This window comes from Pseudophryne corroboree, chromosome 2, assembly GCF_028390025.1.
Source record: "Pseudophryne corroboree isolate aPseCor3 chromosome 2, aPseCor3.hap2, whole genome shotgun sequence".
Lineage (NCBI taxonomy): Eukaryota > Metazoa > Chordata > Amphibia > Anura > Myobatrachidae > Pseudophryne > Pseudophryne corroboree.
In genome coordinates, this window is record NC_086445.1 from 415,531,223 (window position 1) to 415,557,030 (window position 25,808).

The window sequence follows — 25,808 nt, forward strand, 5'->3', positions numbered from 1 at the left end:
GCAGCATGTCATCAAAGGGAAGCAAATGCGTGACACCATTGTGAAGAAAATGGCGCCGATCACTGCAGCAATCCAAACCAGCGAGAATCCAACACTGGTATTGGTGATGTTTTGCCTTGTTTTAGGATCTGAGTGAGGCAGGAAGTCCCAAATCCTTATTCTGGTACTCTTGAATCTGCAATATTTGGGTGGGACCTGTTCTCAGACAACCGGACTCTCTCTCTTGTAACAATTGTGTGAACAAGCGCTGACTGTACTCACTCTGCAGCAGCTCCTATATATCAGAATCAACCATCTGAAACTGGCATGTGTAATAGAGATGGTGAATAGCTGCAATGGAAGACCAGATAAATACAGTAGTTACTGTACACCACAACTGCACATATTACAATATTGTATATGTATACTGTGCATTGGGAAAACTAATTCTAATGCAGGGTAGACATGCAGCATATAAATTCCATCTGCATTCAGTTTTACATAACATAGCAACTGTTTTATGGTCATAAATATCTTAATACCCAACACAGCGACTGCAATTATTCCCCATTCATTACTTGTCCATTAAATCAGTAAGTGTTAGTATTGTGTAAATTTCAAAAGCAGTGACATGTGGTCAGGGTAAGCAGAGGAGCAGCTGTCATACTCCAGTAAATTTCAGAATTTTGACTCTAGGGGGGTCATTCCGAGTTGTTCGCTCGGTAAAAATCTTCGCATCGCAGCGATTTTCCGCTTAATGCGCATGCGCAATGTCCGCACTGCGACTGCGCCAAGTAAATTTGATATGCACTTAGGAATTTTACTCACGGCATTTTCATCGTTCTGGCATCGTAATGTGATTGACAGGAAATGGGTGTTACTGGGCGGAAACAGGCCGTTTTATGGGCGTGTGGGAAAAAACGCTACCATTTCCGGAAAAAACGCAGGAGTGGCCGGAGAAACGGGGGAGTGTCTGGGCGAACGCTGGGTGTGTTTGTGACGTCAAACCAGGAACGACAAGCAGTGAAATGATCGCAGATGCCAAGTAAGTCTGGAGCTACTCAGAAACTGCTACGAGGTGTGTAATCGCAATATTGCGAATACATCGTTCGCAATTTTAAGATGCTAAGATTCACTCCCAGTAGGCGGCGGCTTAGCATAAGCAAATCTGCTAAAATCCGCTTGCGAGCGAACAACTCGGAATGACCCCCTATAAATTAATAGAATAATACAAAGAAGGTATTTATATCATCTTTGTATTATTCTAATCATTTTAATAGTCAAAACTTACCATCAAATAATCTGTGTGTGTAAACTTGGCTCTAATACTAACCAGTGCCTCGCCAGCAATTGACCTCACCTCACTGTCACAGCATGGCCAAACCCTGTGCCCACTTATCTACTGGTGAAGGGCAGAGGGCAAAGAATCCCTGGCACCCGCTTCTGGTATCTCCACTTCTGTCTACCTTCTCTGGCAACTTCAGTGCACAGATGGCCACTGCAACCATAGGGACGCATGAGGGCCAGGAGAGGCAAAAGGTGGCGTTCTGATTGGCCCCAGATTTGAACTCCATCTATTTAAGGAAGTCCCTGAGATCACTCCTGTGCCAGAGTACAGGCTCATTCCTTGCTCTAGCATACCTGACCCTTGTGTTATCAGCTAGTGACCTTATTCCACCTTATCCCTTGGTACTGCATTTGGTGATTTCTGGTCTAACCTTGTAACCTGATTCTGCCATCTCCCTGGTACTCCACCACCCATCTGGTTCTGACCCAGCTTTTTAACTGCGTACTGTATATTTCACTATGTACTACCAGTTCCACTGCAGTGTATACCAGCACCTGTATGAGGGAATCCAGACACATAAGAATCATATGCCAGGCTAAAGCAGTGTTTCATCCCAGCTCCCATTCTGAGGCAACCTAACTGTGACCAACCCTTCTTCCTATAGGTGCACACCTCTACAGTTGTAGTTAGGGCAGTAATGTCACAAAACGTTGAAGAGGGTAAATTACACTTTCGGCATTTCTTCTCCTGCAAGTTCCTGGGTTCCGGGAGAAACTACACAATTGGAGATAAAAAATTGGTAGCCATCAAGTTGGCCCTGCAGGAATGGTGATACCTGTTGGAGGGGGCAAAATTCCCTTTGACGGTTTACACCAACATAAGAACCTTATCTACCGCAAGACCACTCACTGTCTGAACTACTATCAATCTAGAGCATTGCTGTTCTTTGACTGCTTTAATCTGGTGATTACCTACTTGCCAGGTAGCAAAAACAAGCAAGCTGATGTCTTGTCTATTCAGTTACACTAAAGAGGATGAAGTTCAAGAGGATAAGTCCATTCTTATCCCAAGGTCAAGATTTCTCAGGGAAAAACCATTTGTTGTGCCTGAACTCCATGCAAAACTGCTACAATGGGCACGTGGTTCACACTTCACTGGTTATGCAGGTGTAAAACCCTGGAGCTAATCCTCAGGTATTATTGGTGGTCAATGGGCCATAAAGATGTCAAGGACTTCATGGAAGCCAGTCCTACATGTGCTTAATACAAGGTTCCACCTCACTCTCCCTTGGGTCCCCTACATCCACTGACCCATATTTTCATGGACTTTGTCACTGATCTGCAATCCTATCAAGGCTTCAATACCATATGGGTTGTAGTGTACAGGTTCTTCAAGGTAGCTCACTTTGTTCCATTAAAAAAGGCCTACCCTCAGCCCCAAAGCTAGTGGAATCCTTCATAAGAGAGATCTTCAGCTTGCACAGGTTTTCCAAGGACATTGTCTCAGACTGTGGGCTGCAATTTATCTTCAGATTCTATAGGTCTTTATGTAAGTGCTTTGGGGTTAACCTGAACTTCTCATAAGCCTACCACCCCCAGAGTAATGGTCAGCAGAATGGGTGAACCAGGATTTGTAGAAATTCCTCTGAATGTACATGTCAGGCAGTCAAGATGATGGAGTCTCCATACTGTCATTTACAATAATCTGTTCCATGAGACATTGGGCCAACCTCAATTCTTTATCCAGTACATTCTGTACCTGATGTTACTGGAATTGCCAGCTCTCTGGTCGGTATCACTTTAAGTCATCCATGATATGGTGAATCGGTTTCTCAATGTCTGGAAAGAGGTAAAAAAAATAATTTGTGCAGAGTCTCTTCAAAGTATAAAATGTTTGCAGATAGCAGGAGAAAGAGGGTACCTTTACTGAGTGCTGGTGACAGAGTCTGGTTGTCAACTGAACATCTGCAGGTGTTCACAATATATTTTGCTCCAATGTTTATTGAGTCATTCCAGATACACCCGGTGGCGTACAACCTTAAGCTCCATGGCATGTTTAGTATACTGGATGTCTTCCACATCTCCATCTTGAAACTGCTGGTTCTGAATCAGTTTTTAACACCCTACAACCCTCCTTCAGCTATTCCAATGGATCATCAAGAGTAGTATAAGGTGAAACAGATTTTGGATTCCAGAGGTTCAATTCCTTGTGGACTGGAAAGGATATGGTCCTGAAGAGCACCGTTTGGTCAAGGCCTCAGATTATCTATGCACCTCATCTGCTCTGGAAATTTAATTGGAAGTTCTCATGCAAGCCATTTGTGGGATGTTTGGCTATGTATTATCACATCAAGGCCAAACCTGGCACCCACTTATGAGGTCCAGTAGCACTGGGGTATTTGCAGAAAATACATTAAACCATGAACATAATGTTGAAGCAGCCATTTGGGGTCATAACTGCTCTCACTACTTACTTGTGTGATGTGTCCAATTCACTATGTTGTAAAATTAATTACTTATCCTTATAAAAAAATATAATAAATAAGTATGATTGAAAAATTATTTAGTATATACATAATTGATCTCTTCATGGACCCCCCCCCCCCTTTATAAACCCTGTATTTGCCACGGAGAAGCCCTGGGCTACACTGTATTTACTCCACATCATTTTAAAGGTATTCTAGTCTCATATGAGGGCATTTGCAATTGTTATTTTCAATCACATATATTAATATACAAAATTTAGGGGGGTTTTCAGGTTGCAATAGACCAGTTCCATGGCCCTGTGGTTGATGGCTTCCAGGCCAGGGTGTCCTTACTGCAATTGCTTGCTATATTACTTTTGTAATGTGTAAGGTATAACAAATCTCTGAAATCTCAAGATGATCCTGTCTAACACACATAGCTCATCTTGCATGGCAAAGAATGGGCATAAGTCTTTTGGAAGTTCCATGGAGGACTGTGCCTTGCAGAACAACCTGAGCTTGACATTGTCACAAATCATCCACCAGAGGTTCTCTTTACAGCTCCTCCATGTGAGCAGATGACAGGATTTGCATATATATCACATTATAGTTATCATCAACCTGCAGAGGTGCAGAATGCTCTGCAGAGGGCATCAGCCACGAACATTCCTTTGCCACACTTGTAGACAATGTCAAGGTGGTACTGCTGTAATTTGAGCATCATCCTTTGAAAATGGGAAGCTGTATTGTGCAGGGGCTTTTTTCATGAGAGTGATGCGCAAGTGGTGATCACTTTCGATGGTGACTGGACATCCGTAGATGAAATCATGGAATTTGTGGCAAAAAACACCAACGCCAGCAGCTCTTTTTCACTCTGCATATAACAGGATTCTGTTTCCATCTGTGCCATGGAATGAAAAGAATTTGATCTATTCTTTTTGAGGTAGACTGCCGCCAGCCTGTGTTGTGAAGCATCAGCTGAGAAAACCACCAGTAAGTGTACATTGAAGTATTCCAGTACAGAAGAGCTGGTAAGCATTCACTTCAAACTCAGCACAGCAGCATGGTGTGGTCCAACCAACACCACTCTGTATCTTGGTGCAGAAGTTGTTGCAGGGGTGCAGTGATTTCACTAGAATTGGGATGAACTTTGTAATTAGTCATCCCTTAGAAGCATTGGAGACTAAGTTTGTCCACTGGCAGGGATATGTGCTGGATATTTGGCATTTTGTCAGAGTCGAGCTTAATAACTTGGTCCGTGAGGAGGTGACCCACAAATGGAACTAAAGCCACTCTTAATCTGCAATAATCTGAGTTGAGCCTGTATTCTTTCCAATACCTGGCTCATCATGGTATCATCATGCTCTTGCATATTACGGTCCCATATGAGAATGTTGTCAACTATAATGTCACCGGGATACCCTGCAAACATTTGTTCCATACACTGTTGAAACACCTCACTGCCAGTAGGCAGGCTGTATGGCATGCATAAGAAGGCATATCTCTGAGCTGGTTTCATAAAAGCAGTGAAAAGTTGAAGTCGAAATGAAAAAACACGATAGTTTAGTAAATTACAGTGGGTTGTTTTTGTTTTTAAGTTGCAATATCAAACGGCTGATGTCAGCTGAGATTGATCTCTGCTGAAATCGGCTAAATCTCAAATCTTAGTAAATTTACCCCATGGACTCTGGAGTGCAAAATAACACATTTACTTGGTTTCATATCAGGAACTGAACTAACTTACAATCAGGAAACTCCCTCCCAGCATGCATAGCCCCAAAGAAAGTTCCATCCTGCAGGGTCCTAGCAGAATACAAATGTGTAATGTTCAAAAGTCTCTTTAAAATTGGAGGATGAAAAAAAAGGCAAGTGTGAAATTCACTGGGTACAGGAGTGTAAAGGCAAAAATAGTTGAGTATGGTAATACCCCTTTCACATCGCACAAATAACCCGGTATCGACACGGCATATTGCCGTGTCGAACCGGGTCAGTGTGCGATGTGAAAGGTCCTTTGACGATTTAGCGGGTCGCCTGACCCGGTAAAAAAGAAGGGTTTTAGCCGGGTTGATTACCGGGTCAGGTGCGGTGTGAATGGGAGCCGTGTCAATGCGACACGGTTCCCATTCACCGCATAGGGAGAGGCGGCGCAGGAGATGAGCTCATCTCCCGGCGCCGCCTCCACCCCCGCCCCTGCTGCTCCCTCCGCTGCTATGGCAACCGACCCGGTATATTGCCGGGTCGGAAAGCCAGCAGCGGAGCGCAAATGCCGGATCCCACCCGGTAAGTACACGTTTGTCTTACCGGGTAGGATCCGGCATTTGCGGTCTGAATGCGGTATAAGTCTCCTCTAGGTCTCTACAGCAGGCATTCCCAACCACGGTCCTCAAGGCACACCAACAGTGCAGGTTTTAGTGATATCCAGGCTGGAGCACAGATGGTTAAATCAAAATAACTGAGCTACTAATTAAGTCACCTGTGCTGAAGCCTGGATATCACTAAAACCTGCACTGTTAGTGTGCCTTGAGGACCGTGGTTGGGAATGCCTGCTCTACAGTGTTGCAGTACGTAAGACAATATGGATGACCACTTTATCTTGCAAAAAAATGTATCCATTGAATGTGCAAACATTTTGTGTTACTGAAGATACTATAATGTACTAGTATGAATATGCACGTATATGCATATTCAACATTAACCTGTATGAATATAAAGGCAATTCTAATATTCTGGGAAACTGCCAAAGTAAAATATAGTTTAGCAACATTTTAAAAGACTGTTGTGCTATTCTGTTATTAAACTCCTAATGATTTATATTCATTATTGTACACATAGAAAAATAATGATTTTCACTCAATTTGCTCACATTTAATATACTTTTTTACTTAGAATAAGAATACCATTCTCTGAAACGTAAAAAACTGACAATTTCAGCAAGTACTGTTTAACCATGTAGTACACCGTTCTTCCTAGGGGTTCACTACGGCTGGCCGGCGGTCGGGCTCCCGGCGACCAGCATCCCGGCGCCGGGAGCCCAACCGCCGGCTTACCGACAGCTTGGCGAGCGCAAATGAGCCCCTTGCGGGCTCGCTGCACTCGCCACGCTACGGGCACGGTGGCGCGCTACGCGCGCCACACTATTTTGTTCTCCCTCTATGGGGGTCGTGGACCCCCACGAGGGAAAATAAGTCTCGGTATGCCGGCTGTCTGGCTCCCGGCGCCAGTATACTGAGCGCCGGGAGCCCGACCGCCGGCAAACAGAAGACCACCCCTTCCTAGAGCTGTTGCTAATGTGATTTCATTGTCAAGCTGATACAACTGTAGTGATGGCAATTTAAAACTACTGTCTCTTTTTTTTAAGAAAATGAAGCAATTACTTTTAAAAAAATAAATATATAACCTCTGTGAGAAATCTTTAACAGCTCTTTAGAAAACATAAGTGACAAGAAGGGTCATATAAACTACATTAAAAAAATCAATTAACAGCTATAACGAAAAAGAGTATCTGCAGAGGATACAGAAGTTTGCTGTGCTGTGTAAATCATGAAAATACCTTAATTGTAATGATACAATAGTGTTTATTAAACATGATCCTACCTATTATAGTTGAATGACAATTTTGCTCAATTGTGTCTGCTGTATGAGAACTGACTGTGATTGCAGGAATAACAAAATCATGATGGCTATGCACCAACCAAAAAACTTCACAATTATTAAAACCTCAGATTTCCCATCTGTTTCATGGTATCCGTTCAGATGGTCGACAATGTTAAGGACAACACTCATTAGGTCGACCACTATTGATCAACACTGACATGTTCAACATGGACAAATGGTCGACATATGAAGATGGTCAACACATGAAAAGGTCGACATGGCTTTTTTTGAAAACAAAATAGATTTTTAACTTTTTCAGACTTTACCATCCATGTGGACTACGATTGAGGATAGCAACCCGTGCTGAGCGCAGTGGAAGTGGAGCAAGGCACCTTGCCAGCAGCACGGCGAGCGAAGCGAGCCATGCAAGGGGATGCAGTACACTAATTGGGGTTCCTGGTCATGTTACGGAAAAAATGGCTCCAAAAACAGTTAAAAAATCCATGTCGACCTTTTCATGTGTCGACCTTTCATATGTCAACTATTTTCATGTGTCGATTATTTGTCCATGTCGACCATGTCCGTGTCGACCAATAGTGGTCAACCTAGTGACTGTCCACCTTAACATTATCGACCATTCATACCAGAACCCTGTTTCATACCTAAACTTTATACAGTAATTGTTGTAACAGGAAAAATTACACTTACATGATACAGTAACTTCAGTAAGCCTGATTTGCCCCCAAACTGCTTCACATCCACTGCACCACTTCACTTTCAAAATCCCTACATTGACCCTTTTAGCTCTTCCTCCAATTCAGATTGCACAAGCTTCACTTAATGCCACCCTTTTCATGCATCTCAAATCTCATCTTAAAATACTCTACTCTTGCCGCCTTAAATCTGGCCTGATGTGTGCATCATCTCATCTCTAGTAAGCACCTCTGTCTCCTGTTCTGAAGACATCTCATGTGTCACTATGCACTTAGGTATTTCCATAGCAAGCCTAACTGTATATTGAGAGCATACCATACTCCAAGTGTCAGACTGGTGCATGAAGGGCCCACCAGAAAAACATAGCATTAAGGGCCTATGCATAGGGGTGTGGCGAGCCTCCAAAGGGAGTATGGCCAGCTAGTACAGAGACTTGGCTAATCATTAGCGAGTGCATGTTCTGGGCCTCTTGATAAATATATATAGTAAATTCTGCTTGTGCATGTGATTAATAACCGCAATGCACTGCACAACATACACCATAGATCTGTGCAGTATAAGGTAAAATCTGCCCAATGTATAATTCAAATACACCATCTGGAACCTGATCTCTAGAGAAGGGGGTGGGTCCTTAGGCAGCGGGGCTCACCGGGGGTTTCCTCAGTACTCCTGTGGGCTAGTCTGACTCTGAATCTAAACTACCCACACAAATTCACCTTTCCAACCATCTCTACTCATTTGCACTTGTACCTCTTGTTCCAGATATGCACTCTTTCAATTAGACTGTGTGCATTTATTTTACTAGCTTTGCATGTCCCAGTTTTATGTACAGATGGGTCCATGTCTATCTTGACCTTTAATAGGATTAACTGAGACTGGGCAGTCGGACTTAATCCCCTGCTGTATTGTTCTCTGTACTGTATTGCAGCTGAGAACAATAGATGAAGGGTTTATGTTAATAAACCATGTTGTGCCTAGGTGCAGCAAACTAGCAAAGATAACCGTGGACCCATCTGTATGTCCTATTTTTCAGACTGCTCCATGCTGAGGAGTACTGTGGTATATTGGTGGTCATTCTGAGTTGTTCGCTTGCTAGCTGTTTTTAGCAGCCGTGCAAACGCTATGCCGCCTCCCACTGGGAGTGTATTTTAGCTTAGCAGAAATGCGAACGAAAGGATCACAGAGTGGCGGCAAATTTGTGCAGATTTAGAGTAGCTCAATACCTACTCAGTGCTTGCGATCACTTCAGACTATTCAGTTCCTGTTTTGACATCACAAACACGCCCTGCGTCCACCCAGCCACGCCTGCGTTTTTACTGGCACGCCTGCATTTTTACGAACACTCCCTGAAAACGGTCAGTTGACACCCAGAAATGCCCACTTCATGTCAATCACACTGCGGTCAGCAGTGCGACTGAAAAACTTTGCTAGACCCTGTGTGAAACTGCATAGGCCGTTGTATAAGTATGACACGTGTGCGCATTGCGCTGCATATGCATGCGCAGAAGTGGCATTTTTTTGCCTCAACGCTGCACAGCGAACGAATGCAGCTAGCTATCAACTCGGAATGACCCCCATTATACTGTATATCAATAATGATGATAATAAAGCAAGAAATTTTATTTTTGCTGACAAGTAGGTACAATGTCAACAATCTGCATCTGTAGTTTTTTTAATAATTACCAGTGGAGGTTTAGAGATCTATTTATCACCATCCACATCTGATGATGCAGATGACAGGTGATAAACTCGACCATACTTGCACTGCGATAATTAGGTACATTGCATGGATGTATCAATTATCGCATGCAGGGACAGAGCTTGTAGGCAAGCTCTGTCCCTGCAATGGCTCTCCGCAGCATCATCTGGGTATTTTTCGTAAAAATACCCTGATGTCCTACTGCGCATGTGCCGCCCGACGCTACCACCACTGCCAGGTTCCCCCCCGTCGCTACTAGCCCCGCACCACAAAAATCCCCCCTCCTCGGATTTTATACTTACCAGTTCTGGAGCCAGTGTCCACTGCTCCAGGAGGCTGCCAAGCGCCGGGTCCTTCTTCTGTGCTGTGACCCCCGGTGCTGTAAAGTGCACTTATTTTTTACACTGTGATCAGCTTGTGTATCCATCATACACACAGAGCTGATCACTGGGGCCCGGTTCCACTACAGCTTTCTCTACCATTTATCACTGCACTATGGGGGTCATTCTGAGTTGATCGTAGCTGTGCTAAATTTAGCACAGCTACGATCAGGCACTCAGACATGTGGGAGGATGCCCAGCACAGGGCTAGTCTGCCCCACATGTCAGTGCCGCCCCCCCCCACCCACAGATGTGCGCAAGCATTGCACAGGGGCGATGCTTTTGAATTTCAGGAGTACCTCCCGGCCAGCGCAGATCCTGCGGCTGGCCAGGAGAACCTCTTCGCTGCCCGGGTCACAGCAACTGCATGTGATGTCATGCAGCCGTTGTGGCCCGCCCCCTAATGGTCCGGCCTCGCCTGGGTTGGCCGGACCGCACCTCCTAAATGGCGGCTGAATGCCGCCGTCCAGCCCCCTCCTGCCCAGTGACCGCCTCTACCTGTCAATCAGACAGAGGCAATCTCTAGGCAATGATGGCCTTTGGCCGTATGGCATGCGCCAGGACACTGCGGCATCGGCAAATGTGCAGTACTGACCTGATCGCACCGCTTCGATAAACTGCAGGGTGCGATCGGGTCAGTATAACCCCCAATGTGAATCAGAAATTATTTAAAAAAAATTGAAGACATTTCATATATTTGGTTTTGGGATTAAGAGCAGCTATAAAAATTATCTACCTCAGGGACCATGAACAAGAGTATCGAAACTATTAGTAAGGAATTTCTGGTTAAGAAAGTAAAATAGTTGAAAATGTTGTAAAGCACTGTGCTCCTACACTTTCTCCTTACTGTGCATACGTGCTGGGTACTAGGACCCAGGAAGGTCTGTCCTCCAACCTGATGTACTTACTGCACATGTGCTACTGCCATTTTGTGTGAGAGAAGTAACATAATGGCGACACGGGACTCAGCTCCAGAGAGACATGCAATATAAAGCTGTCCCAACAACCCTGCACAAATACCTGCAAGCAGCATATACTTACTGGCTGGTGAGCTGTTTAGAATCACACTTTACTCAAGCTCAGTCCTATCACCAGAGTGTATCACAGAGTACAGATGAACCTGCTAACTTTTATAAACCAATACCACTGGAGAAGTAACTGAGCTGTTTATAGACTGAATCAATGGTGCACGTGCGGGGGGTATGGCATGGTATGGATACCAATAAGATATGTGTTTCAGGTACACCATACCACTTGTCCTCCACACCGCTGTCGTTTAGGTTTTGTTTACAATTAATCAAAGTTATGCCGCCCGGCCGGTCCGCCGAATTCACATCCCCCCATAGTGCAAGGTTGAAGCTGTCTGTGTCTGCTGCAGCCTCTGCCTCCCTATAATTGGCTCCTGCACACACATGACAATGCAGGAGCCCAGCATCAGCAGCCACAGCCACCACGTGGACGCAGACGTGGATGACATGCTAGCAGTGCCAGGGGGAGGTGAAACTGTTAGTGTGACTGACCTGGGACCCGGGGGAACAAGTGCTGCACAGAGGGATGCCGATATCCAATCTGCCACCACTGATATTCAAGCCCATCTATAATTTCCAGGAGGGTCAGTTGCGATCAAAGGCTGCTATGGTCTAGGGGTGAGGGGGGGGGGGGTAAACGGAGCACTGAGGAACAGTGTTTGGCCCTGAAATGGATTAATGGTGTTTGGTGGGGAGAGAGGGGGTGAAAGAAGCTTGTAGGAATGGTGTTTGGTGAGGGGTGAAAGGAGCCTAGAGGTGGAGGAGTGGTACTGTGGGGCTGAAAGTAGCCTGAAGGAGCAGTGCTAGGGAGTAGACTTAAACCAGATGGAAGGAGCAGTGCTTGGGGGTGTCGGGAGGGGAGTTAACAGAAAAGCAATGCTGGTGGGGTTGGGGGGGTGAACATAGGAGCACTGCTGGTGGTGCCACAGCACTTTCCTCTCTGCCTCCACAGTCCAAAGAAAAGGGTCTGTGTAAGGGGGCCACTCCGCTATTGTCTTGTAGCAACTCCCCTAGTGTAATGTGACCATGCCCCCTCATGACAAATGACCACTCTAATTTTTGGCATGCCTGCTGCGTGCACTATCATTACCACTGAGAAATAATTTCTACTTGCACCACTGGCTTGATTCATCTACTGGTGTGTGCCTATATTACTCTGCAAATAACACCTGCACATACATTATTCCGAACAAGAAAAGCAAAAGAAATCTCATAAATTGATAGGATGGGTAGGCTGGGAAATTATATAGACTGATGATAATAAGAAGTGGAGTAAGTGGCGCCTCGATGACTCCCTTGACCTTTTCAGACACTAAGTTAGCTTTGAGGCATTACTTTACGTTAGTGAAAACGCCTCTCCCGACATTTCTTCTGGAATTCTCTGGGAAGTGCACAAGGCCATTATTCATGGCCATTTTATAGCTAAAACATCTGTAATACTGAAAAAGGCAACTCAGGACATTTTCCTAAGAGTCTCAAATATCTGCCTTATTAGCTCAACATAAATGTTCTCTTACTGCCTCTATCCTACCCCAGATAGGTCACCTTAAAGATCAGTTGAATGCCCCCCTGTCTCACTGGACAGCAGCCATTTTGCAGAAGCTGTGTCATTGGTTCTATGATCAAGCTGACAAAATTGATACCCTTTTAGTAACTAAATCATGACATAAACAGGTCTCAGGTATGATAGATAAATTGCATTCCCATAAACTAGGAACTTCCTCATATGATACTAAAAAGTATTGGTGAAGAAGTTTAGGGACTTTTATACTGTAGTTCTCTTTATATCTTACCGGAGCACCCTTTGCCTTCTCTAATGAAACCGAGGAAGTACAGATGTGTCCACATACACCTTTCCTATGTCCTGCAATGTATAGGACAGCTTGGCATGCCATAGACTCAGAGATTAAGCCATGTTTTGTAATTTTTCTTAATTTGCTTCTTTAATATGCTAGTTTATACATATTTTATTATGGCAAACAATGTTAAAATTCATTCACTCGCTAGTCAAAGAATAAAGCTTAACCATGATACAGATGTGTCCACTTACATCCTTGCTATTTTGCTAAATTTTGCACAACATGCAAAACATGGCTAAGCTATTTTTCACAAGTAGTGAGTGGATGTATTTTAAAATTTTTGCTTGCCATAATTGAATATGTATAAAGTAACATATTAAAGAAGCAAATTAGGAAAAATCACATGACATGGCTAAATCTCTAAGTCTATAGCATGCAAAACTGTGATATAAATGTTGGGATATAGCAAAGATGTATGTGGACACATCTGTATGCATGGCATGCCAAATTGTTTGTGGACACATACAGTATGTACATACGACCATACCTTTGCCCTGTCAATCTCAGCTTTCTATGCTTAATGAGGACATATCGGTCGAGGAGACAACTGCTGCTTTAAAATCTATGTGATCCTCAGGTACTCCGGGTCTAGACAGCTTAAGAGGTCAATATTATAAAACTTTTGTGAAATACTTTCCCCTCATCTCACATCCCTTTTCAATAATGTTCTGGGAGGTGCTTCTATTGCACTGGCTTCCACTCATGTAGATATCGTAGTGATTGTGAAACCAGATAAAGAGTCCACACAGTGTTCTAATTATAGGCTGATTTTTCTGCTAAATGTGGATCTCAACATATATGCCAAAACTCTGGATAATCGTGTGGCCCCTCTACTTACTCATCTGGTCCACCCAGACCAGGTAGGCTTTATCCCGGGTTGTCAGGCATCAGATAATACCAGGTAGGCTATAGACCTAATCCATAATATTCATAAGCAGTGACCACCATTCTTACTTTTGGCACTGGATGCTGAGAAAGTACAGTATATTTCCTGGTCCTTTGCTTTTGTTGTACTCCAGAGGATGGGTTTTGTTGGAAAGTTCTTGGGCAGGGTCTCAGCTTTATATCAATTCCCAATGGCCAGTTTCTGTCAACTGCATTACCCAGATGTTAAAGTGAGCTGGAATGGGGCAGAACTGCATTCTGTCATTTCCATTTGGAGCCGGAACAAGTTCCGCCTCCTCCGGCTCACCTATCCCAGGGAGAAGTTGGGCACCTGCAGAGATTTTGTTACCAGTGGGTGCCTGGCTTCTTTCTCTCAGTGGCCGCCGGAGCTTACTCCTGAGCTCCGGTTTAGGGCTCAGGCAGTGTGTGCGTGCGGCGCTATGGGAGAGACGTCATGACATCTCTCCCATAGATCAAAGAGTGGGCGGCCAGGTGGAGTGCAGCGGTTCAGAAGAAGGAGCAGGGCTTGTGAGTATTGTGGGTTTTTTTCTTGTATGTGTGTAAGTAGCATTACTAGGGGGCACAATAGATGGGGGCACAACTACTGGGGTCACATCTTCTGGAGGCACAAGTACTGGGGGCACATCTACTGGCTGGGGGCACATCTGCTGGGGGCACAACTACTGGGTCACATCTATTGGGGCACAACTATAGGGGACATAACGTCTGACTGGGGGCATATCTACAGGGTGCATACCTACAGGGGGCATAACAACTAGGGGCATATTTACTGACTAGGGGCATAACTACAGGGGACATAACTACTGGGGGCAAATCCACTGGTGCATAACTACACATGGCATATCTACTGGGGGCATAACTACTGACTGGGGGCATAACTACTGGGGGCAATACTACATGGGGCATTACCACTGGGGGCACTACTAATGAAGGCATGGCATAGGGGCACTTTATAAGGGGCATCACTCTTGTGGACATAAGGGGCACTACTTCTGAGGGCATTGTATAAGGGGTACTATTGCTGTGGGCATTATGTGTATTTGGGGTGCTACTACTGTGGCCTTTGTGTTTAAGGGGCACTAATGTGTGGTGTAATGTTAATAAGATTGTGTTACCGTGTGGCATAATTTGAATTGGGAATACAATTGGTGACCATGCCACTTTCTTTTTGAGACCACACCCCTTTTTTGCCATGGCGCACGCTATCCCTTTATTTCACGGCCATGGTGGAAGGGGAGGTGAGTTCCACCACCTCTGTAGGACCACTTTAAGCACTGGTATTACCTCTTTCAGAATTACCAATGGTACCAGACAGGGATGCATGCTCTCTTCCCTGCTTTTTGCCTTAGTCAAGGAACCTCTGGAGGCTAATATTCGCAACAATTCTAACATACCTGGAGTGAAGACTGGTCCTTCAAAGCATAAAATTGTTTTGCATGGAGTTTATGTCCTGATATCTCTAAGTAACTGGGATCAATTCCTGCATCCTCTCCTCTCTAAGATCAATCTCTGCTCTGACTATTCAGGCTATAATATCAACACTGATTAAACAGAAGTGTTCATTTTCTATATTCCTTTCCCAACTAAAATCTCCTTGGAGGCAGCTTTCCTGTTCAAGTGGCATAAGCAGAAAATCAAATACTTATACATTTTCTTAACACACCGTCACCACTAATTTTAGATCAAATTAAATTTGACTTGACTTCTTGGTCTAGCCACTTTATTTCATGGATAGGCAGAATGGATTTGGTGAAGATGAGGAAGTCCCATTGGTGCCTCTACTTTTTCCTGACCCTTCCAATATTTAGTTTCCCCTATGTCTTTAAAAATTTACCGTTTCACGCCTCACGTTTCGGCTGGATGAATAACATCCACTGATACGTTGGAAGACACTGCAACTTCCTACACAAAGTGATGCATTTGGTATTCCTGACTTTAAATTATATTATTTAGCTGCACAACTTGCACATTGTTTACAATGGTGTAAGCCTGATGCTCAGAAGGTCTGGGTTATTATTGATTATTACAGTTTACTCCCTCCCCTGGCTCCCGAGGTCACGTCATTCCAGGAATGTTGCTTCTCACCCAATAGATGAGCGGGAGACTAACAGGAAATTTAAACTGGCCCCTAGTCCTCCTTTTATCCTGAGCCTTAACAACCTTGACTTCCGACAAGGTAAGAGCAAGACCGCTTTTTCTCCATGGAAAGAGGGAAGTTTTCTTTTCACAAAAGATGCATTAATTCTCAGAGAGGCAGATGCAGTTTTTCTGTCTTAATCTCTCTTTTATATACTTTGATTGTTAAAGAGTCTTCTTTACATGATTATCATGAATAGGTGGATCTCGGAACCACTTTAGATGATGAGTAGAGAACCGAGGTCCGGGATAATGCTGCCTCATATCTGTCAGAGTCAAGGAGAATACTTAAGTTATTTTATATACATATATATATATATATATATATATATATATATATATAGGAAATCACGACAGCACTCAAAGCCTATGTATATAAAGCAAAAAATGGTGGTGCAAGGCAGCAATAAATATAAATCACTCACTTCTCCAGCGATGCAGAAAAAGTAGACAAGCCAGCACTCACGTGTAGATGAAAGAAAAGCAGGATTTATTCCTTAACCAAACGGCATGGTGAAGTACAGCAAATACAGCAAACACAGCCCGACAGCTGTTTCAACCGACTGGTCTTCCTCAGGGGCTAAACGCACTGTTGTCAGAACACGAAATATAAGCCTCAAATGGCTCCACAATCAACCCAGCAGCATCAGGACGTGGGCTGAGACAAGTCTGGGCATGTCTAATGCATCCCCTGCTGTCTCCTCCCACTCCATGACACTGGTAACTAAGCTAAACAAACCCAGTGTCATGCATAGCAACGGCTCCGGAGCGCGGCAAAACGTGTGACGAGTGGTCTCAGCAGCCTGACTAGTAAATGGCATGCTGATAGTGAGGGGAATTGCAAGGGCGCTGTATATCAAAACAGAGGTGAATGAAATGAAGTGATGTGTTTAAAAAAGTAAAAGGAATAGTGCTGAAGCTCAGCAAAACAGGGTTCCCTGAAAGTGCTGACTAGAAAGTGCAGGGTGCAAAAAGCAGGAAGGAATGACAGGTCTAATAGAAATAATAGCAGGTGACACAATGACAACCCTCAAAACACCCTACTGCAAAGCAATGCCCACTTGTTACAGCAATCAATATAAATAAGAATATATGTGCAAAAAGAATCCAAACTGCCCTATTGGGGAGAAAACCCACAGAATGCACAATGTCCGCTGCCTTGTGGTATTAAGTAGTGATGTGCACAGGACATCTTTCGGGTTTTGTGTTTCGGTTTTGGATTCGGTTCCGCGGCCGTGTTTTGGATTCGGACGCGTTTTGGCAAAACCTCCCTGAAATTTTTTTGTAGGATTCGGGTGAGTTTTGGATTCGGGTGTTTTTTACAAAAAACCCTCAAAAACAGCTTAAATCATAGAATTTGGGGGTCATTTTGATCCCATAGTATTATTAACCTCAATAACCATAATTTCCACTAATTTCCAGTCTTTTCTGAACACCTCACACCTCACAATATTATTTTTAGTCCTAAAATTTGCACCGAGGTCGTTGGATGACTAAGCTAAGCGACCCAAGTGGCCGACACAAACACCTGGCCCATCTAGGAGTGGCACTGCAGTGTCAGACAGGATGGTCGATTTAAAAAATAGTCCCCAAACAGCACATGATGCAAAGAAAAAAAAAGAAGTGCACTGTGGTCGCTGGATGGCTAAGCTAAGCGACACAAGTGGCCGACATAAACATCTGGCCCATCTAGGAGTGGCACTGCAGTGTCAGGCAGGATGGCACTTCAAAAAATAGTCCCCAAACAGCACATGATGCAAAGAAAAATGAAAGAAAAAAGAGGTGCAAGATGGAATTGTCCTTGGGCCCTCCCACCCACCCTTATGTTGTATAAACAGGACATGCACACTTTAACAAACCCATCATTTCAGCGACAGGGTCTGCCACACTACTGTGACTGAAATGACTGGTTGGTTTGGGCCCCCACCAAAAAAGAAGCAATCAATCTCTCCTTGCACAAACTGGCTCTACAGAGGCAAGATGTCCACCTCCTCCTCATCGTCCGATTCCTCACCCCTTTCACTGTGTACATCCCCCTCCTCACAGATTATTAATTAGTCCGCACTGGAATCCACCATCTCAGGTCCATGTGTACTTTCTTGAGGCAATTGCTGGTGAATGTCTCCACGGAGGAATTGATTATAATTCATTTTGATGAACATCATCTTCTCCACATTTTCTGGAAGTAACCTCGTACGCCGATTGCTGACAAGGTGAGTGGCTGCACTAAACACTCTTTCGGAGTACACACTGGAGGGGGGGCAACTTAGGTAAAATAAAGCCAATTTCTGCAAGGGCCTCCAAATTGACTCTTTTTCCTGCCAGTATACGTACGGACTGTCTGACGTGCCTACTTGGATGCGGTCACTCATAAAATCCTCCACCATTCTTTCAATGGTGAGAGAATCATGGGGGTAATTCAAAGTTGATCGCAGCAGGATTTTTTTTAGCAATTGGGCAAAACCATGTGCACTGCAGGGGAGGCAAATATAACATGTGCAGAAAGAGTTAGATTTTGGTGGGTTATTTTGTTTCTGTGCAGGGTAAATACTGACTGCTTTATTTTTACACTGCAAATTAGATTGCAGATTGAACACACCCCACCCAAATCTAACTCTCTCTGCACATGTTATATCTGCCTCCCCTGCAGTGCACATGGTTTTGCCCAATTGCTAACAAAAATCCTGCTGCGATCAACTTGGAATTACCCCCATATGCAGTGACAGTAGACGACATGTCAGTAATCGTTGGCAGGTCCTTCAGTCCGGACCAGATGTCAGCACTCGCTCCAGACTGCCCTGCATCACCGCCAGTGGGTGGGCTCGGAATTCTTAGCCTTTTCCTCGCACCCCCAGTTGCGGGAGAATGTGAAGGAGCAGCTGTTGACAGGTCACGTTCCGCTTGACGTGACAATTTTCTCACCAGCAGGTCTTTGAACCTCTGCAGACTTGTGTCTGCTGGAAAGAGAGATACAACGTAGGTTTTAAATCTAGGATCGAGCACGGTGGCCAAAATGTAGTGCTCTGATTTCAACAGATTGACCACCCGTGAATCCTGGTTAAGCGAATTAAGGGCTCCATCCACAAGTCCCACATGCCTAGCGGAATCGCTCTGTTTTAGCTCCTCCTTCAATGTCTCCAGCTTCTTCTGCAAAAGCCTGATGAGGGGAATGACCTGACTCAGGCTGGCAGTGTCTGAACTGACTTCACGTGTGGCAAGTTCAAAGGGTTGCAGAACCTTGCACAACGTTGAAATCATTCTCCACTGTGCTTGAGTCAGGTGCATTCCCCCTCCTTTGTCTATATCTTAGGCAGATGTATAGGCTTGAATGGCCTTTTGCTGCTCCTCCATCCTCTGAAGCATATAGAGGGTTGAATTCCACCTCGTTACCACCTCTTGCTTCAGATGATGACAGGGCAGGTTCAGGACTGTTTGCTGGTGCTCCAGTCTTCGGCACGCGGTGGCTGAATGCCAAAAGTGGGCCGCAATTCTTCAGGCCACCGACAGCATCTCTTGCACGCCCCTGTCGTTTTTTAAATAATTCTGCACCACCAAATTCAATGTATGTGCAAAACATGGGATGTGCTGGAATTTGCCCAGATGTAAAGCACGCACAATATTGCTGGCGTTGTCCGATGTCACAAATCCCCAGAAGAGTCCATTTGGGGTAAACCATTCTGCGCTGATGTTCCTCAGTTTCCGTAAGAGGTTGTCAGCTGTGTACCTCTTCTGGAAAGCGTTGATACAAAGCGTAGCCTGCCTAGGAATGAGTTGGCATTTACGAGATGCTGCTACTGGTGCCGCCGCTGCTGTTCTTGCTGCGGGAGGCAATACATCTACCCAGTGGGCAGTCACAGTCATATAGTCCTGAGTCTGCCCAGCTCCACTTGTCCACATGTCCGTGGTTAAGTGGACTTTGGGTACAACTGCATTTTTTAGGACACTGGTGACTCTTTTTCTGAGGTCTGTGTACATTTTCGGTATCGCCTACCTAGAGAAATTGAACCTAGATGGTATTTGGTACCGGGTACACAGTACCTCAATCAAGTCTGTAGTTGCCTGTGAATTAATGGTGGATAACGGAAACACGTTTCTCACCGCCCAGGCTGCCAAGGCCTGAGTTATCCGCTTTGCAGCAGGATGACTGCTGTGATATTTCATCTTCCTCGCAAAGGACTGTTGGACAGTCAATTGCTTACTGGAAGTAGTACAAGTGATCTTCCGACTTCCCCTCTGGGATGACAATCGACTCCCAGCAGCAACAACAGCAGCGCCAGCAGCAGTAGGCGTTGCACTCAAGGATGCATTGGAGGAATCCCAGGCAGGAGAAGACTCGTCAGACTTGCCAGTGACATGGCCTGCAGGACTATTGGCTTTCCTGTGTAAGGAGGAAATTGACACTGAGGCAGTTGGTGGTGTGGTTTGCAGGACCTTGGTTACAAGAGGAAGGGATTTAGTGGTCAGTGGACTGCTTTCGCTGTCATCCAAAGTTTTTGAACTTGTCACTGTCTTATGATGAATGCGCTGCAGGTGAAGTATAAGGGAGAATGTTCCGAGGTGGTTAACGTCCTTACACCTACTTATTACAGCTTGAAAAAAGGCAACACACACGGCTTGACACCTGTTGTCCGCATTTGTGTTAAAATAATTCCACATCGAAGAGGTGTTTTTTTTTGTAATTTGACCAGGCATGTCAATGGCCATATTCGTCCCACGGACAACAGGTGTCTCCCCGGGTGCCTGACTTAAACAAACCACCTCACCATCAGAATCCACCTTGTCAATTTCCTCCTCAGCGCCAGCAACACCCATATCCTCACCCTGGTGTACTTCAACAGTGACATCTTCAATTTGACTATCAGGAACTGGACTGCGGGTGCTCCTTCCAGCACTTGCAGGGGGCGTGCAAATGGTGGAATGCGCCACCTCTTCCCGTCCAGTGTTTGGAAGGTCAGGCATTGCAGCCGACACAATTGGACTCTCCTTGGGGATTTGTGATTTAGAAGAATGCACAGTTCTTTGCTGTGCTTTTGCCAGCTTAAGTCTTTTCATTTTTCTAGCAAGAGGATGAGTGCTTCCATCCTCATGTGAAGCTGAACCACTAGCCAAGAACATAGGCCAGGGCCTCAGCCGTTCCTTGCCACTCCGTGTCGTAAATGGCATATTGGCAATTTTACGCTTCTCCTAAGATGCTTTTAATTTTGATTTTTGGGTCATTTTACTGAACTTTTGTTTTTTGGATTTTACATGCTCTCTACTATGACATTGGGCATCAGCCTTGGCAGACGAAGTTGATGGCATTTCATCTTCTCGGCCATGACTAGTGGCAGCAGCTTCAGCATGAGGTGGAAGTGGATCTTGATCTTTCCCTATTTTACCCTCCCCATTTTTGTTCTCCATTTTTTAATGTGTGGAATTATATGCCAGTATCAATAGCAATGGCCTCCTACTATATATACTGCGCACAACTGAAATGCACCACAGGTATGGATGGATAGTATACTTGACGACACAGAGGTAGGTAGAGCAGTGGCCTACTGTACCGTACTGCTATATATTATATACTGGTGGTCAGCAAACTCTGCAAAACTGAAATGCACCACAGGTATGGATGGATAGTATACTTGACAACACAGAGGTAGGTAGAGCAGTGGCCTACTGTACCGTACTGCTATAAATTATATACTGGTGGGCAGCAAACTGTGCAAAACTGAAATGCACCACAGGTATGGATGGATAGTATACTTGACGACACAGAGGTAGGTAGAGCAGTGGCCTACTCTACCGTACTGCTATATATTATATACTGGTGGTCAGCAAACTGTGCAAAACTGAAATGCACCACAGGTATGGATGGATAGTATACTTGACGACACAGAGGTAGGTAGAGCAGTGGCCTACTGTACCGTACTGATATATATTATATACTGGTGGTCAGCAAACTGTGCAAAACTGAAATGCACCACAGGTATGGATGGATAGTATACTTGACGACACAGAGATAGGTAGAGCAGTGGCCTTCTGTACCGTACTCCAATATATTATATACTGGTGGTCAGCAAAATTATGCACTGTACTCCTACTATATACTACAATGCAGCACAGATATGGAGTGTTTTTCAGGCAGAGAACGTATAATACTGGTGGTCACTGGTCAGCAAAACTCTGCACTGTACTCCTCCTATATAATACTGCTGGTCCCCAGTCCACACAATAAAGCAGTGTGAGCACAGATATATGCAGCACACTGAGCACAGATATGGAGCGTTTTTCAGGCAGACAACGTATACTGGTGGTCACTGCTCAGCAAAACTCTGCACTGTACTCCTCCTATATAATACTGCTGGTCACCAGTCCCCACAATAAATAAGTGTGAGCACAGATATATGCAGCACACTGAGCACAGATATGGAGCGTTTTTCAGGCAGACAACGTATAATACTGGTGGTCACTGGTCAGCAAAACTCTGCACTGTCCTCCTCCTATAATACTGCTGGTCCCCAGAATAAAAATATTTGCACTGCAGCCCCCTGAAACAAAGTGAGAGGACGCCAGCCACGTCCTCTCACTATCATTTCCAATGCACAAGTGAAAAATGGCGGCGACGCACGGCTCCTTATATAGAACCCGAATCTCGCGAGAATTCGACAGCGGGATGATGACGTTCGGGCGCGCTCGGGTTAACCGAGCCATACGGGAGAATCCAAGTCTGCCTCGGACCCGTGTAAAATGGGTGAAGTTCGGGGGGGTTCGGATTCCGAGGAACCGAACCCGCTCATCACTAGTATTAAGTGAGTGATGTATAGCACCCAGTATTCCCAGATCGTCACCGATACTGGTACTGACTGGGCCCAACACTGCTTAGTTTCCAAGATCAGCCGGAATTGGACGTATGCCAGTGTGGTATGGCTGTAAATATCACTAGACCAACATATGTTGTCTACTGGGGAATCCCATATAGGCAGCTGGAATCTGATACTGATAAATACAACACCAAAGATGGACAATAAGCTGCAGATAGTGAGCAAGAAAGGGTCTGCATGGTGGATGTTGAAAGCGAGGGTGAAAGGAAAGGTGTCACTGCTAGTGAAGTGGGGACCTGTCAGGATCGAGTCTCTAGATATATAAAGACACACGGCGGTGTCTGACAGCACATAGCATGCAAAGAACATCAATGACAGGACACACGGCGGTGTCTAAGAAAATTAAACCAAACAGCGGAATGCAGAGTCCAACAAAAAGTCACTATAATATGTCAAAGGAAACAACCTAAACGAAAATCTTCATTGAGGCCAATCGGAGTAAGGCAATTAAGTCTGTGTATCCATTGTAGTTCTCGTTGTAGCAAAATTCCCCAGTAGACAACATATGTTGGTCTAGTGATATTTACAGCCATACCACACTGGCATACGTCCAATTCCGCTGATCTTGGAAACTAAGCAGTGTTGGGCCCAGTCAGTACCAGTATCGGTGACGATCTGGGAATACTGGGTGCTGTACATCACTCACTTAATACCACAAGGCAGTGGACATTGTCTCCAGGAGAGAGTCATGTTGGGAGGTTTGGCAGTTCTGGGCACCCGGCCACAAGGGATCTGATTGCACAAGTTAGTGTCATCAGACTGAAGCAGTTTCCCAAGGAAGCTAAGTCGTTTCTTTTTTAAATTTACACTTTGCACTTTTTCACATGGTGAATTGATTTGACAATTTTCAAACACTATTAGGCGCTCTCATGCACTTCATTTCTCTACATTTTATCCATATACTGGGCACGAGCTGCCACCCATAAATTCATGGGGGTGTTAAAACATTTTCCATTCAATCAAATATTTTGTCACCTAAGCACATCCATTATACTTTAGCTTGTGTGTCATTTAGGATCAGCATTGGCGCTATTCTCCACTTTATATATATATATATATATATATATATATAGTACTATATGCCCTCTCGCTTGATTAGAATGTATCCCGATACGCTGGATAGATGCTGGAGAGAATGTGCCATGGAAAGGCAAATTTCTCCATATATGGTGGTCTTGTCCAAGGATAGTATCTCTTTGGAAGGAAGTCATCGGTTTCATAACATGCTTACTTAATACTTTCCATATGACCCTAAGCATGTTCTCCTCCCTCTAAGCCTCCCTACATCGACTGGGTACCAAAATAAATTTAATGTGCCATATACTGTAGTTACTGCCATGACTTGTCTGTTAGCAGCAGATTGGAAACAACCCACTTCTCCATCTCTGCACTCTTTTTTCTCCTGAATTTGGCACATTTATTGCATGAAGTGTATGACTAGCATTATTAGTCATGCTTCCAAATAATTTGACAAAATATGGAGCCCTTGGTTAGCCTCTCAACATACCCCCTCCCCTTTGGTGTTGTAACAGACAACTACTCCACATATTATTATTATTATTATTATCCTTTATTTATATGGCGCCACAAGGGATCCGCAGTGCCCAATTACAGAGTACATAAATAATCAAACAGGAAAACAGCAACTTACAGTTGATGACAGTATAGGACAAGTACAGGGTAAATAAACATAGTTACATCAGCAGATGACACTGGAATAAGTATCAGGTGGGAGAAGACTGCTGGATGTGGTACAGTTGAAGATTATTAAAGTACGACAAAGGATAAGCACATGAGGAAAGAGGACCCTGCTCATGAGAGCTTACAATCTAAAGGGGGTGGAGGTAGACAGACAGGGGTGACACAGATAAATACATTGATTTATTTATGTTCCTGTCCTAAAGACCCACCCAAGGGGTTCTCCTTTCTATTTTCTCGCTCTCCTTTTAATTACTCTTTTTCTTATTGCCTTTCTTTTATTCTCTGACTTATTTCACTGTTGTGTATGTTGGAGTTTTGTCTTCTTACTAACAGTGTTATTCTTTAAAAATAGATCATGAGTTAGCTTGTTTTTGTATTTTGGTCATTATGTTAATGAGATATTGCTTATCTTGGTCCCTTTTCTCAATGTGACCAACTCAATAAAGTATATTTATTTTAAAAAAAGTACGATTAACAGGCCAGTTAGATTAAATCATTTTGTGGTAAAAAAAAATGCATTTTCCTTGTATTTAACATATCTTTAAAGCTTATCATACTGCCTTCTAACATACTGCATATTATACCTTACAAAGAAAAATAAATTAGGTTTATCAGCTCCTGTATGCAATATTTTTCATTGTCCTGGGAATTGTTGGGTAAGTGCAGTGCACAATGACATAATTCATTAGAAGTACATACTGTACAAAGGCAAGTAAACATTTTGTTCTATTTTTGTGAATATGTTCTCTGAAACTTAGGATTTATTTTTATTCATGGAGAAAACAGCTGGGCAAATGATAGCAAAATTAACATGTGGTAACGCAGATTCTGTACAACGAGGTCCACTAGAAAAATGGAAAGAAATTTGCAGCCCAATAACAGATGTGGTTTGGGGCCTCAGTAGAAGGGGGAAGAGTTATGAGAAAATAGGATCCCAAGGTAGGTACATGTGATATAGTAACAAGACATTTATATTGTGCAAATCTCATTGATCTGTCTACATTTTTCAAAATTATCCTGAATCATAATCTTGTGCATCCTCTTAAACTCAGTTTTGTCACCACTAAGATTTTATTCCAATTTTGTCTGATGGAGGATGACATTGGCTACTCCCAAACTTATATAAATGTATTGTTAGTGTAAACTAAACCATTATCTGCTTACAATGTAATATTAGAACAACAAAGCCTATCCAAC

At 44.1% G+C, this 25,808-nt stretch overlaps 1 protein-coding gene and 2 pseudogenes across 9 annotated transcripts in view; 1 reads left to right on the forward strand and 2 right to left on the reverse strand.

Annotated features, from left to right (window-relative positions):
- Positions 1–25,808, reverse strand: part of DMD (dystrophin) — a 3,641,189-nt gene that overhangs the window by 2,723,933 nt on the left and 891,448 nt on the right. The window lies entirely within an intron of this gene.
- Positions 22,845–22,964, reverse strand: LOC135052095 (5S ribosomal RNA; annotated as a pseudogene).
- LOC135052160 (5S ribosomal RNA) lies at positions 23,432–23,550 on the forward strand (annotated as a pseudogene).